The sequence below is a fragment of the Oncorhynchus nerka genome, linkage group LG7 (genome assembly GCF_034236695.1).
Source record: "Oncorhynchus nerka isolate Pitt River linkage group LG7, Oner_Uvic_2.0, whole genome shotgun sequence".
NCBI classification, from domain to species: domain Eukaryota; kingdom Metazoa; phylum Chordata; class Actinopteri; order Salmoniformes; family Salmonidae; genus Oncorhynchus; species Oncorhynchus nerka.
The window spans coordinates 94,611,790-94,625,147 of NC_088402.1; the positions used below are offsets into that span (position 1 = coordinate 94,611,790).

Sequence of the window (13,358 nt, forward strand, 5' to 3'; positions counted from 1 at the left end):
TTTAATACTGTATCGTTACCGTTCTGTCCTCTGCTTTTTCTACTTTTGCAACGTTTGATTTTAAGATCTGCCACTAAAAGTTAATTATACCTGAGAAAAATAAACTTCAGTATTGTACTCTGTTATTACCTGGCTGTCTGAAATGTTGAGGGGGGATCTGTTTCTACCTGGCTGTCTGAAATGTTGAGGGGGGTGATCTGTTTCTACCTGGCTGTCTGAAATGTTGAGGGGGGATCTGTTTCTACCTGGCTGTCTGAAATGTTGAGGGGGGGGGTCTGTTTCTACCTGGCTGTCTGAAATGTTGAGGGGGGATCTGTTTCTACCTGGCTGTTTGAAATGTTGAGGGGGGGGTGATCTGTTATTTTTTTTGTACAATATGACATCTTAGTCTTTTTTTTTTCTTAAGGCTTTTCAAAATAAAGGTATTTTTAGGGTATTCAGGCTTGATTTGTATTTTTTTTAATCTGTCTTGAATGCGAGTTGTGTTGTCTGCACGTTTCAATACAGAGGAATGGTTATCAGTTAGCGGTCCTATCATGTCGTGGTATATTCACACCAGTTTAAAGAGCCCTACTGATTGGATTGGCGAGTAGGAATGTTAATACCATATATTGTAAAACATTGTAATATGTATATAATATGTAATATTTGGTATTCTAATACAAAGTACAGTGTAAAAACATGTAATAACAGTGTAATAGTAACGTGTTGTAGTACCCTGCATAACAGTGTAATAGTAACGTGTTGTAGTACCCTGCATAACAGTGTAATAGTAACGTGTTTAGTAAATAACAGTGTAATAGTATTCAGGCTTGTTTGTAGTTTTTACCCTGCATAACAGTGTAATAGTAACGTGTTGTAGTACCCTGCATAACAGTGTAATAGTAACCAGTTTGTAGTACCCTGCATAACAGTGTAATAGTAACGTGTTGTAGTACCCTGCATAACAGTGTAATAGTATTCGTAATGTAGTACCCATGTAATAACAGTGTAATAGTAACGTGTTGTAGTACCCTGCATAACAGTGTAATAGTAACGTGTTGTAGTACCCTGCATAACAGTGTAATAGTAACGTGTTGTAGTACCCTGCATAACAGTGTAATAGTAACGTGTTGTAGTACCCTGCATAACAGTGTAATAGTAACGTGTTGTAGTACCCTGCATAACAGTGTAATAGTAACGTGTTGTAGTACCCTGCATAACAGTGTAATAGTGTTAACGTGTTGTAGTACCCGACATAACAGTGTAATAGTAACGTGTTGTAGTACCCTGCATAACAGTGTAATAGTAACGTGTTGTAGTACCCTGCATAACAGTGTGTAATAGTAACGTGTTGTAGTACCCTGCATAACAGTGTAATAGTAACGTGTTGTAGTACCCTGCATAACAGTGTAATAGTAACGTGTTGTAGTACCCTGCATAACAGTGTAATAGTAACGTGTTGTAGTACCCTGCATAACAGTGTAATAGTAACGTGTTGTAGTACCCTGCATAACAGTGTAATAGTAACGTGTTGTAGTACCCTGCATAACAGTGTAATAGTAACGTGTTGTAGTACCCTGCATAACAGTGTAATAGTAACGTGTTGTAGTACCCTGCATAACAGTGTAATAGTAACGTGTTGTAGTACCCTGCATAACAGTGTAATAGTAACGTGTTGTAGTACCCTGCATAACAGTGTAATAGTAACGTGTTGTAGTACCCTGCATAACAGTGTAATAGTAACGTGTTGTAGTACCCTGCATAACAGTGTAATAGTAACGTGTTGTAGTACCCTGCATAACAGTGTAATAGTAACGTGTTGTAGTACCCTGCATAACAGTGTAATAGTAACGTGTTGTAGTACCCTGCATAACAGTGTAATAGTAACGTGTTGTAGTACCCGACATAACAGTGTAATAGTAACGTGTTGTAGTACCCTGCATAACAGTGTAATAGTAACGTGTTGTAGTACCCTGCATAACAGTGTAATAGTAACGTGTTGTAGTACCCTGCATAACAGTGTAATAGTAACGTGTTGTAGTACCCTGCATAACAGTGTAATAGTAACGTGTTGTAGTACCCGACATAACAGTGTAATAGTAACGTGTTGTAGTACCCTGCATAACAGTGTAATAGTAACGTGTTGTAGTACCCGACATCGACAGAGAAAGAAGAATAACGTAACAGTTTTACAATACTTATAAAAAAAAAATCCCATTCGTATGGATGTCCTGTCCTGCGTAAATTAACTTTAATGATTAACTGTCGTCCAATCATATTCCCGGAGAAAGAGTGTGTGCGTTGTATACACCAATCATATAGTCGAAACAACTATCATGCACCGCCCAACTACACAAAATGAAGCCATTTTGCAAATATAATTTTTGGAGCTGAACTAACACACCCTCCTTCACTCAGTAGCTAGGGAACACATTACACCAGAAAACTTCACTTGAACGTGAGGAAGGTAAGATATTTATGATTTGCACAATAACGAGTGTTTTATTGCAATCGTACATATGCTGTCTAAACTGTTCATTGAGGCTGGTCCCAAAGCTAATCGTGTTTACATTGGCTAACCACCTTCACCAACATCACTATCAGTTGGCACTAACTAAATATTACTCTTTCGGTTATATTCTCTGTGTTATGTTTGCAAGCGATCCGGGATATTTATCTGCAATTACAAATGATTTTTCAGTGCATCAGTGCATGCAGGCAGTTTGCGGTGTCCCTATCAGTCTGTGTTGGTTTCGTGTGTCCGACTGTCGGTCATCGAGGGTCAGTGGGTACAATGACGTTCTTTATTTACATCGGTGCCGGCTGGTCGATTCACTGCCCGTCTCTCAATGCCCGTCTCTCAGTGCCCGTCTCTCAGTGCCCGTCTCTCACTGCCCGTCTCTCAGTGCCCGTCTCTCACTGCCCGTCTCTCACTGCCCGTCTCTCAGTGCCCGTCTCTCACTGCCCGTCTCTCACTGCCCGTCTCTCACTGCCCGTCTCTCAGTGCCCGTCTCTCACTGCCCGTCTCTCAGTGCCCGTCTCTCAGTGCCCGTCTCTCACTGCCCGTCTCTCAGTGCCCGTCTCTCACTGCCCGTCTCTCAGTGCTGCCCGTCACTGCCCGTCTCTCAGTGCCCGTCTCTCAGTGCCCGTCTCTCACTGCCCGTCTCTCAGTGCCCGTCTCTCACTGCCAGTCTCTCAGTGCCCGTCTCTCACTGCCCGTCTCTCAGTGAAGCTGTCAAGTAATTATGACAGACAAAAACAGAAAGACCCGTTTTGCACATTTTTTTTTTTGCAGGCCATATAATAATTTGGTCAGGTAAAAATGTATTTGACCTCGCATGTCACAATCTGACAAAATGGCAGGCAACTTTGTAGGCTTTTACATTAGAGATTTACATTTTTTTTTTCTTAAATCCATGAAAAAAAATGCAAATCTCTAATGTCAAACCTTCAAAGTGCTACTGAACGAAGCGCCCCCCTTTTGTCAATAGTGTGCAACTGCAGCTTGCAATCCAGGGCATTCCTGCATCTGCACGGAATGCCCCCCCCTCCCCGCAACCTCATTGGTTCCTGCATGAACGCCCCCCACCCTCCAAGCAACCTCATTGGTTCCTGCATGAATGCCCCCACCCCCCAGCAACCTCATTGGTTCCTGCATGACCCCCCCAGCAACCTCATTGGTTCCTGCATGAACGCCCCCACCCTCCCAGCAACCTCATTGGTTCCTGCATGAACGCCCCCACCCTCCCAGCAACCTCACTGGTTCCTGCATGACCCCCAGCAACCTCATTGGTTCCTGCATGACCCCACCCCCCAGCAACCTCATTGGTTCTTGCATGAACGCCCCCACCCTCGAATCAACCTCATTGGTTCCTGCATGACCCCCCAGCAACCTCATTGGTTCCTGCATCCTGGTTCCTGCATTAATGCCCCCACCCTCCCAGCAACCTCATTGGTTCCGGCATGACCCCCCCCCAGCAACCTCATTGGTTCCTGCATGAATGCCCCCACCTCATTGGTTCCTGCATGAACGCCCCAGCAACCTCATTGATTCCTGCATGAACGCCCCCACCCTCCAAGCAACCTCATTGGTTCCTGCATGAATGCCCCCACTCTCCAAGCAACCTCATTGGTTCCTGCATGAATGCCCCTCACCCCCCCACCCCCCAGCAACCTCATTGGTTCCTGCATGAACACCCCCCAGCAACCTCATTGGTTCCTGCATGAACGCCCCCACCTCATTGGTTCCTGCATGAACGTCCCACGCCCCAGCAACCTCATTGATTCCTGCATGAACGCCCCCACCCTCCAAGCAACCTCATTGGTTCCTGCATGAATGCCCCCCACCCTCCAAGCAACCTCATTGGTTCCTGCATGAATGCCCCCACCCTCCAAGCAACCTCATTGGTTCCTGCATGAATGCCCCCCACCCTCCAAGCAACCTCATTGGTTCCTGCATGAATGCCCCCACCCTCCAAGCAACCTCATTGGTTCCTGTGTGTGTGTGTAATTACTTGTCTGTCGCTCCTCCTAACTCCTTGGGAGGGAGGGTGAACAATCAGTTTGTCGTACCTCAGATATGCTATGTCACCTCGTTCTCCTGCAGCCTTCATATCTGATAATGTCACCTCGTTCTCCTGCAGCCTTCATATCTGATAATGTCACCTCGTTCTCCTGCAGCCTTCATATCTGATAATGTCACCTCGTTCTCCTGCAGCCTTCATATCTGATAATGTCACCTCGTTCTCCTGCAGCCTTCATATCTGATAATGTCACCTCGTTCTCCATGCAGCCTTCATATCTGATAATGTCACCTCGTTCTCCTGCAGCCTTCATATCTGATAATGTCACCTCGTTCTCTTGCAGCCTTTATATCTGATAATGTCACCTCGTTCTCCTGCAGCCTTCATATCTGATAATGTCACCTCGTTCTCCTGCAGCCTTCATATCTGATAATGTCACCTCGTTCTCCTGCAGCCTTCATATCTGATAATGTCACCTCGTTCTCCTGCAGCCTTCATATCTGATAATGTCACCTCGTTCTCCTGCAGCCTTCATATCTGATAATGTCACCTCGTTCTCCTGCAGCCTTCATATCTGATAATGTCACCTCGTTCTCTTGCAGCCTTCATATCTGATAATGTCACCTCGTTCTCCATGCAGCCTTCATATCTGATAATGTCACCTCGTTCTCCTGCAGCCTTCATATCTGATAATGTCACCTCGTTCTCTTGCAGCCTTTATATCTGATAATGTCACCTCATTCTCCTGCAGCCTTCATATCTGATAATGTCACCTCGTTCTCCTGCAGCCTTCATATCTGATAATGTCACCTCGTTCTCTTGCAGCCTTTATATCTGATAATGTCACCTCGTTCTCCTGCAGCCTTCATATCTGATAATGTCACCTCGTTCTCCTGCAGCCTTCATATCTGATAATGTCACCTCGTTCTCCTGCAGCCTTCATATCTGATAATGTCACCTCGTTCTCCTGCAGCCTTCATATCTGATAATGTCACCTCGTTCTCTTGCATCCTTCATATCTGATAATGTCACCTCGTTCTCTTGCAGCCTTCATATCTGATAATGTCACCTCGTTCTCCTGCAGCCTTCATATCTGATAATGTCACCTCGTTCTCTTGCAGCCTTCATATCTGATAATGTCACCTCGTTCTCCTGCAGCCTTCATATCTGATAATGTCAGCCTTCATATCTGATAATGTCACCTCGTTGTCTTGCAGCCTTCATATCTGATAATGTCACCTCGTTGTCTTGCAGCCTTCATATCTGATAATGTCACCTCGTTGTCTTGCAGCCTTCATATCTGATAATGTCACCTCGTTCTCTTGCAGCCTTCATATCTGATAATGTCACCTCGTTGTCCATGCAGCCTTCATATCTGATAATGTCACCTCCTTCTCCTGCAGGATTCATATCTGATAATGTCACCTCGATGTCTTGCAGCCTTCATATCTGATAATGTCACCATATCTGATAATGTCACCTCCTCTTGCAGCCTTCATATCTGATAATGTCACCTCGTTCTCTTGCATCCTTCATATCTGATAATGTCACCTCGTTCTCCTGCAGCCTTCATATCTGATAATGTCACCTCGTTCTCTTGCATCCTTCATATCTGATAATGTCACCTCGTTCTCTTGCAGCCTTCATATCTGATAATGTCACCTCATTCTCCTGCAGCCTTCATATCTGATAATGTCACCTCGTTCTCCTGCAGCCTTCATATCTGATAATGTCACCTCGTTGTCTTGCAGCCTTCATATCTGATCATGTCACCTCGTTCTCTTGCAGCCTTCATATCTGATAATGTCACCTCGATAATGTCTTGCAGCCTTCATATCTGATAATGTCAGCCTTCATATCTGATAATGTCACCTCTCTTGCAGCCTTCATATCTGATAATGTCACCTCGTTCTCCTGCAGCCTTCATATCTGATAATGTCACCTCGTTCTCTTGCATCCTTCATATCTGATAATGTCACCTCGTTCTCTTGCAGCCTTCATATCTGATAATGTCACCTCGTTCTCTTGCAGCCTTCATATCTGATAATGTCACCTCGTTCTCCATGCAGCCTTCATATCTGATAATGTCACCTCGTTCTCCTGCAGCCTTCATATCTGATAATGTCACCTCGTTGTCTTGCAGCCTTCATATCTGATAATGTCACCTCGTTGTCTTGCAGCCTTCATATCTGATAATGTCACCTCGTTGTCTTGCAGCCTTCATATCTGATAATGTCACCTCGTTGTCTTGCAGCCTTCATATCTGATAATGTCACCTCGTTCTCTTGCAGCCTTCATATCTGATAATGTCACCTCGTTGTCCATGCAGCCTTCATATCTGATAATGTCACCTCCTTCTCCTGCAGGATTCATATCTGATAATGTCACCTCGATGTCTTGCAGCCTTCATATCTGATAATGTCACCTCGTTCTCCTGCAGCCTTCATATCTGATAATGTCACCTCGTTCTCCTGCAGCCTTCATATCTGATAATGTCACCTCGTTCTCTTGCAGCCTTCATATCTGATAATGTCACCTCGTTGTCTTGCAGCCTTCATATCTGATAATGTCACCTCGTTCATATCTGATAATGTCACCTTTGTCTTGCAGCCTTCATATCTGATAATGTCACCTCGTTGTCTTGCAGCCTTGCAGCCTTCATATCTGATAATGTCACCTCGTTCTCCTGCAGCCTTCATATCTGATAATGTCACCTCGTTCTCTTGCATCCTTCATATCTGATAATGTCACCTCGTTCTCCTGCAGCCTTCATATCTGATAATGTCACCTCGTTCTCTTGCATCCTTCATATCTGATAATGTGCACACCTTCATATCTGATAATGTCACCTCGTTCTCTTGCAGCCTTCATATCTGATAATGTCACCTCGTTGTCTTGCAGCCTTCATATCTGATAATGTCACATCGTTGTCTTGCAGCCTTCATATCTGATAATGTCACCTCGTTCTCCTGCAGCCTTCATATCTGATAATGTCACCTCGTTCTCTTGCAGCCTTCATATCTGATAAAACAAACAACCACAAGTCAAGACTTCACAAACATTCAACAAGTAGACAATACAGACAATTAAAATACCTGACAGGAAACACATTTAACATTCAGTTGATGCTTTCTATTTCCTGTCCAGTCACATGGTCTATCTCATTAGATGTTCTGTCTATTTCCTGTCCAGTCACGATAATGTCACCTCGTTGTCTTGCAGCCTCTCTGATTAGATGTTCTTTCTATTTCCTGTCCAGTCATGATAATGGTCTTGCATCACATTAGATGTTCTGTCTACTTCCTGTCTAGTCATATGATAATGTCTATCACATTAGATGTTCTGTAATGTCTATTTCCTGTCTAGTCATATGGTCTATCACATTAGATGTTCTTTTCATATTTAATGTCCTGTCCAGTCATATGGTCACCTCTTGCATCACATTATAATGATGTTCTTTTCATATTTCCTGTCCAGTCATGTGGTCTTGCATCACATTAGATGTTCTTTCTATTTCCTGTCCAGTCATATGGTCTATCACATTAGATGTTCTGTCTGCAGCCTTCATATCTGATAAAACCAGTCATATGGTACTAAAATCACATTTAACATTCAGGATCTTTCTATTTCATGTCCAGTCATATGGTCTATCTCATTAGATGTTCTGTCTATTTACTGTCCAGTCATGTGGTCTATCACATTAGATGTTCTTTCTATTTCCTGTCCAGTCATATGGTCTATCACATTAGATGTTATTTCTATTTCCTGTCCAGTCATATGGTCTATCACATTAGATGTTCTTTCTACTTCCTGTCCAGTCATATGGTCTATCACATTAGATGTTATTTCTATTTCCTGTCCAGTCATATGGTCTATCACGTTAGATGGTCTGTCTGTAATAAAGAGATGGGGAGAGGTCTGTCTGTAATATAGAGATGGGGAGAGGTCTGTCTGTAATAAAGAGATGGGGAGAGGTCTGTCTGTAATAAAGAGATGGGGAGAGGTCTGTCCGTAATAAAGAGATGGGGAGAGGTCTGTCTGTAATAAAGAGATGGGGAGAGGTCTGTCTGTAATAAAGAGATGGGGAGAGGTCTGTCTGTAATAAAGAGATGGGGAGAGGTCTGTCTGTAATAAAGAGATGGGGAGAGGTCTGTCTGTAATAAAGAGATGGGGAGAGGTCTGTCTGTAATAAAGAGATGGGGAGAGGTCTGTCTGTAATAAAGAGATGGGGAGAGGTCTGTCTGTAATAAAGAGATGGGGAGAGGTCTGTCTGTAATAAAGAGATGGGGAGAGGTCTGTCTGTAATAAAGAGATGGGGAGAGGTCTGTCTGTAATAAAGAGATGGGGAGAGGTCTGTCCGTAATAAAGAGATGGGGAGAGGTCTGTCTGTAATAAAGAGATGGGGAGAGGTCTGTCAGTAATATAGAGATGGGGAGAGGTCTGTCTGTAATAAAGAGATGGGGAGAGGTCTGTCTGTAATAAAGAGATGGGGAGAGGTCTGTCTGTAATAAAGAGATGGGGAGAGGTCTGTCTGTAATAAAGAGATGGGGAGAGGTCTGTCTGTAATAAAGAGATGGGGAGAGGTCTGTCTGTAATATAGAGATGGGGAGAGGTCTGTCTGTAATAAAGAGATGGGGAGAGGTCTGTCTGTAATAAAGAGATGGGGAGAGGTCTGTCTGTAATATAGAGATGCTCTGCTTTTTTGACACCACACTCCAAAAAGCTGGTCCTGCAGGCTCTAGTTTGGTCTAATCTTAATTATTGTCCAGCCATGTGATCCAGTGCTGCAAGGAAAGACCTAGTTAAGCTGCAGCTGGACCAGAACAGAGTGACACCTCTTTCTCTTCATTGTCATCAGAGGGCTGATATTATTACTATGCTGTCAGTCTCTTCTCTTGGCCGGTCTCTCTTGGCCGGTCTCTCTTGGCCGGTCTCTCTTGGCCGGTCTCTCTTGGCCGGTCTCTCTTGGCCAAGAGTTGAGGACAGACTGACTGCATCACTTCTTGTTTTTATAAGAAACATTAACGTGTTGAAAACCCCAAATTGTTTGCACAAGTCAACTTACACACAGCTCTGACACACACACACTTACCCCACCAGACATGCCACCAGGGGTCTTTTCATAGTCAACTTACACACAGCTCTGACACACACACTTACCCCACCAGACATGCCACCAGGGGTCTTTTCATAGTCAACTTACACACAGCTCTGACACACACACTTACCCCACCAGACATGCCACCAGGGGTCTTTTCACAGTCAACTTACACACAGCTCTGACACACACACTTACCCCACCAGACATGCCACCAGGGGTCTTTTCACAGTCCCCAAATCCAGAACAAATTCAAGAAAGCATACAGTATTATATAGCGCCCTTATTGCATGGAACTTCCTTCCATCTCATATTGTTCAAATAAACAGCAAACCTGGTTTAAAAAAACAGATAAAGCAACACCTCACGGCACAACGCCTCTCCTCTATTTGACCTAGATAGTGTGTCTGTATGCATTGATATGTAGGCCAAGTGTGCCTTTTTAAAAATATATGTAGTTCTGTCCTTGAGCTGTTCTTGTCTATTAATGTTCTGTGTTATGTCATGATTCATGTTGTGTGTTGAACCCCCAGGAAGAGTAGCTGCTGCTTTTGCCACAGCTAATGGGGATCCTGATAAAATACTAAATATGGACTAACTGGCCTGAAAAATACTGTTTTTTGTTGTTGAATAATATAACATTCCTAAAGAAGATCATAAGACTGGATAGTAATTTGTTTTCAACGTGAAGCCATGAGAGATCCTGATGCATTTGGATCATATTCATGTGGATAGAGCAGAGATAATCTACCAGCCCTGTTTTGAGCAGGGAAGAGATAATCTACCAGCCCTGTTTTGAGAAGAGATAATCTACCAGCCCTGTTTTGAGCAGAGAAGAGATAATCTACCAGCCCTGTTTTGAGAAGAGATAATCTACCAGCCCTGTTTTGAGAAGAGATAATCTACCAGCCCTGTTTTGAGAAGAGATCATCTATCAGCCCTGTTTTGAGCAGGGAAGAGATAATCTACCAGCCCTGTTTTGAGCAGAGAAGAGATAATCTACCAGCCCTGTTTTGAGCAATGAAGAGATAATCTACCAGCCCTGTTTTGAGAAGAGATAATCTACCAGCCCTGTTTTGAGAAGAGATAATCTACCAGCCCTGTTTTGAGCAATGAAGAGATAATCTACCAGCCCTGTTTTGAGCAGAGAAGAGATAATCTACCAGCCCTGTTTTGAGCAATGAAGAGATAATCTACCAGCCCTGTTTTGAGCAGAGAAGAGATAATCTACCAGCCCTGTTTTGAGCAATGAAGAGATAATCTACCAGCCCTGTTTTGAGCCATTTGGAGTTTTTTTTATATATTCCTTTGCTGCAGATGACCATGTAATTTTCATCATAGATATACTTCAACTGTGAGAGACAGAATCTAAAACAAAAATCCAGAAAATCACATTGTATGATTTTTAAGTAATTAAAAATGCATTTTATTGCATGCCATAAGTATTTGATACATCAGAAAAGCAGAACTTAATATTTGGTACAGAAACATTTGTTTACAATTACAGAGATCATACGTTTCCTGTAGTTCTTGACCAGGTTTGCACACACTGCAGCAGGGATTTTGGCCCACTCCTCCATACAGACCTTCTCCAGATCCTTCAGGTTTCGGGGCTGTCGCTGGGCAATACGGACTTTCAGCTCCCTCCAAAGACTTTCTATTGGTTTCAGGTCTGGAGACTGGCTTTGAGACTCCAGGACCTTGAGATGCTTCTTATGTAGCCACTCCTTAGTTGCCCTGGCTGTGTGTTTCAGGTCGTTGTCATGCTGGAAGACCCAGTCACAACCCATCTTCAATGCTCTTCCTGAGGGAAGGAGTTTGTTGGCCAAGATCTCGCGATACATGGCCCCATCCATCCTCCCCTCAATACGGAGCAGTCGTCCTGTCCCCTTTGCAGAAAAGCATCCCCAAAGAATGATGTTTCCACCTCCATGCTTCATGGTTGGGATGGTGTTCTTGGGGTTGTACTCATCCTTCTTTAGACCAAAAAGCTCTATTTTTGTCTCATCCGACCTCATGACCTTCTCCCATTCCTCCTCTGGATCATCCAGATCGTCATTGGCAAACTTCAGACGGGCCTGGACATGCGCTGGCTTGAGCAGGGGGACCTTGCGTGCGCTGCAGGATTTTAATCCATGACGGCGTAGTGTGTTACTAATGGGTTTCTTTGAGACTGTGGTCCCAGCTCTCTTCAGGTCATTGACCAGGTCCTGCCGTGTAGTTCTGGGCTGATCCCTCACCTTCCTCATGATCATTGATGCCCCACGAGGTGAGATCTTGCATGGAGCCCCAGACCGAGGGTGATTGACCGTCATCTTGAACTTCTTCCATTTTCTAATAATTGCGCCAACAGTTGTTGCCTTCTCACCAAGCTGCTTGCCTATTGTCCTGTAGCCCATCCCAGCCTTGTGCAGGTCTACAATTTTATCGCTGATGTCCTTACACAGCTCTCTGGTCTTGGCCATTGTGGAGAGGTTGGAGTCTGTTTGATTGAGTGTGTGGACAGGTGTCTTTTATACAGGTAACAAATTCAAACAGGTGCAGTTAATACAGGTAATGAGTGGAGAACAGGAGGGCTTCTTAAAGAAAAATTAACAGGTCTGTGAGAGCCAGAATTCTTACTGGTTGGTAGGTGATCAAATACTTATGTCATGCAATAAAATGCAAATTAATTCCTTAAAAATCATATAATGTGTTTTTCTGGATTTTAGTTTTAGATTCCGTCTCTCACAGTTGAAGTGTACCTATGATAAAAAATTACAGACCTCTACATGCTTTGTAAGTAGGAAAACCTTCAAAATCAGCAGTGTATCAAATACTTGTTCTCCCCACTATAACTGGACAGTACTCTAAGTGTGATAGGACCAGGGATTGACCATATAACTGGACAGTACTCTAAGTGTGATAGGACCAGGGATTGACCATATAACCAGACAGTACTCTAAGTGTGATAGGACCAGGGATTGACCATATAACCAGACAGTACTCTAAGTGTGATAGGACCAGGGATTGACCATATAACCAGACAGTACTCTAAGTGTGATAGGACCAGGGACAGTACTCTAAGTGTGATAGGACCAGGGATTGACCGTATAACTGGACAGTACTCTAAGTGTGATAGGACCAGGGATTGACCATATAACCAGACAGTACTCTAAGTGTGATAGGACCAGGGATTGACCATATAACTGGACAGTACTCTAAGTGTGATAGGACCAGGGATTGACCATATAACCAGACAGTACTCTAAGTGTGATAGGACCAGGGATTGACCATATAACCAGACAGTACTCTAAGTGTGATAGGACCAGGGACAGTACTCTAAGTGTGATAGGACCAGGGATTGACCATATAACCAGACAGTACTCTAAGTGTGATAGGACCAGGGACAGTACTCTAAGTGTGATAGGACCAGGGATTGACCGTATAACTGGACAGTACTCTAAGTGTGATAGGACCAGGGATTGACCATATACCTGGACTGTACTCTAAGTGTGATAGGACCAGGGATTAACAATATAACCAGACAGTGCTCTAAGTGTGATAGGACCAGGGATTGACCATATAACCGGACAGTACTCTAAGTGTGATAGGACCAGGGATTGACCATATAACTGGACAGTACTCTAAGTGTGATAGGACCAGGGATTGACCATATAACTGGACAGTACTCTAAGTGTGATAGGACCAGGGACAGTACTCTAAGTGTGATAGGACCAGGGATTGACCATATAACTGGACAGTGCTCTAAGTGT

The 13,358-nt window shown here is 43.7% G+C and overlaps 1 protein-coding gene across 1 annotated transcript in view; it reads left to right on the top strand.

The window, feature by feature from the left end:
* Positions 1 to 2,263: 2,263 nt before the first annotated feature.
* The window catches only part of LOC115125693 (RNA-binding protein 10-like), a 120,513-nt gene continuing 109,418 nt past the window's right edge, over positions 2,264 to 13,358 (top strand). Inside the window, 1 exon segment of the mRNA XM_065021006.1 lies at positions 2,264 to 2,449. The gene's annotated coding sequence lies outside the window, so the exon portion shown is untranslated.